The 2,820-nt window shown below is 48.8% G+C and overlaps 1 non-coding gene across 1 annotated transcript; it reads right to left on the bottom strand.

Moving 5' to 3' along the window:
- Positions 1 to 2,748: 2,748 nt before the first annotated feature.
- On the bottom strand, positions 2,749 to 2,820 carry trnat-cgu (transfer RNA threonine (anticodon CGU)). The gene has a single exon. It is a non-coding gene; the product is annotated as a tRNA-Thr (tRNA).

Here is a 2,820-nt window from a genome sequence, read left to right as displayed (position 1 = left end):
GTGTGTGTGTGTGTGTGTGTGTGTGTGTGTGTGTGTGTGTGTGTGTGTGTGTGTGTGTGTGTGTGTGTGTGTGTGTGTGTGTGTGTGTGTGTGTGTGTGTGTGTGTGTGTGTGTGTGTGTGTGTGTGTGTGTGTGTGTGTGTGTGTGTGTGGAACAGGACTCATGGAATAATGTCTTCAAAGAACTTTCTCTCTTTGTTCAGCTTGTATTTATTTGTTGACATGCACACAACAAATGGCAGAAATGCTGTATGTTGAGAGCAGAGGAGGGTGCCGTGCCTTTTTATTCAAATAAAGCCAGGTTGAGTGTGTGCGTGCAATGTAAACAATCCAACAACTGTCCTGCTCATCTGTCGCATCGCAAAGCGGCCACTAGAGGTCATGATCTCATAACGGGCAGCAGAGTCCTGTCGGTTCTTATCGGGCTCCTGCACCGTGATGTTGCCTTACTGTCAGTTTGGCTGTTGGTGTGTTTGTGTCACACACTTACAGAAGCTGTTCTCTCTCTCCATCTCGCTATTTGTAGGGAGAGAGAGAGGGAGGTGCACTATTCACACATGATGGGTATGACTCCATATTTCCAGACACATTTGAACAAAGCTCTTTATAAAGTAAAGAAATTGAGATTTTGAGGAAAAGGTTGATCTGTTTAGCCTGTGATTTGCATGTTAAAGGTAGTATCAGATATTTGTGTTGCATAACACAGTCAGATTCGTAGTGTAGAGCCTCTGAAAGCAGGTAAGCCGTCAATGTTTATGTAAGTAAAGCCTGACTCACTGAATCAGCTGTGTTGGGCCAATCAGGCTGTATGAGGCACCATCTCAACAAGTGAAGCCCAAATCAAGGTCAAGAGTGGCTTATCAGGTGTGTGTGTACAACAGGGAGAGGTGGAAAACATGAAGGACCAAGTTTGAGAAACACTTGAGGAGCAACATCAGGTTGTGTTAAAGCAGAAGGTGTGGTTGGTTATTTATTTATCTGCTTCTATAATTTGATTGGTTCACATCTGGGGCCCTGCAGCCTGTCTACCTCCTGCCCTCCTCAGGTGCCTGGACAAAGCCCCGCCTCCTGCCTGTCCACCTTGTCTCCCCTGGGGGAGGTAGGTTGGTGCGGAGGCGTCACATTTCACTGGGGTGTGCACTCTTGGTTTCAGATGCTGCCTGTCAATAGGCGCTCTGTCTTGGGGGAGAAGCCTGACTCACTTCTGCCTCCGTCTCTCGCAGAACCTGGGAGTTGGGTTCCACCGACTCATGCATAAAAGATAAAGCAGGGGAAGGGAAACAAGCTGAGCGCCGCTACGGCCACTGCAACAGCCGCTGAGGTGTGTAGGTTTTAGAAAGTCTTGTGGGTTGTGAAGAGGGATCACCGGGCACCACTGATGCCCAGGAAGGAGGATCAGTCTTGGGGAGGACATGGATGGACAATCAGGCTTGATATTCATTGATGGGTGAGCGTCCAGAACGCACTGGGACCTGCCTGGCATCATGGAGCTGCCTCGACGCCTGAACTGGATACGTAACCGACCCTGGAGGCCTCATGTCTACAGGAGGGAGTTCAATCGTGAGTGTGTGTGTGCCGGGAAAGAGGGGCCGGGTGGATCTTTGCCAGTTCTGTTACTTTACTCAGTGTTGTTTATGTGTGTTGTTAATTTCTGTGCGCCCTGATTTCCCTTGAAGTCTTTTATTTGTGTAAGTGATCGCGGTGAACCTGAGAAGCTCCCAGTGAAGTCGTCACTGGCTCCTCCAAACGACGCCTGGTCCCGCTGCCTGTGCTCTTGTGTGTTGCTGCCTGCCTGAGCTACTCTTTTGTTTGGCTGAGACAGTGAATCACAAATCCCTCTGTGCTGCCACAGTGCTTCATATTTGACCAGGCCTGCGGTCAGAGGATTGTGTGAGCCATGTTCTTACTTCCTCTCCCGCGTTGGACTGGGTGTCATGCAGGCTAGGTGAGGCTGAATTGCAGCTGGATCAGTCCAGATTCATATGCATATCCATGAGGACAGGGACTCTCTGTGTACGTTCTGAAATCTGGACCGGAATCTGATACCTGATTATTATATGATACCGTTGTGCGAGGCTAAATGGTGGATTGATTACAATAGATGATAAAAGAGCTTCAGCACTCAGCAACATCCTGTAAAAAAAGCTTTGTGTTGATTCGTCTGGTGAAGAAGAGCGTGTGTGTGTACAGTGTGTGTGATGGACTGGCTAATTGGTCACTCAGCACTGGGCTCTTTGGGCCTTGTGGTGTAGCGTGCTGATGCCACTAAGCGGTTATGACAGAGGGAGCGGCTGGAAGTGCTGATGCCTTTAAGGGAGGACGTCGGACGCAAGAATTCAATTTGTCTGTGTGGCATTTGATCAATGTTGTTTAATGGAGCCACTGAAACCCATTTGGTACACAGACACACACACAGACACACACACACGCACACGCCGACCGGCCAGACGGGACAGAAATAGAAGGAGTGTGTGAGTAAGTTTCCCCTGCAGTAACACCTATAGAAAAAAACAGGAAGGCTTGAAAGTTCACTGGGCAGCTTGGTCGCCACACACACACACCCACACCCACACCCAAAATGGCGACTCAGCTAAAACAGGAAGGTGCAGATTGTTGCCACTAAAGGTCATCGTGTGCCTGGTAGCCTAATAAATAACAAACGTGCCACATGCAACAAGAGTTTCACAATATCGATTACAATGATGGGCTTGGTTGTTATGGTTACAGGTTCATCTTGAGAAGCTCTTAAAGGCATGGATGGGGATTGAACCCATGATCTTTGGTTTACGAGACCAACGCCTTACCACTTGGCCACCACGCC

This window comes from Genypterus blacodes, unplaced genomic scaffold (assembly GCF_046128005.1).
Source record: "Genypterus blacodes isolate CSIRO-AG114 ecotype Tasmania unplaced genomic scaffold, CSIRO-AGI_Gbla_v1 ptg000048l_1, whole genome shotgun sequence".
Taxonomy (NCBI): Eukaryota; Metazoa; Chordata; class Actinopteri; order Ophidiiformes; family Ophidiidae; genus Genypterus; species Genypterus blacodes.
This window is presented reverse-complemented; position numbering and strand designations above follow the sequence as displayed.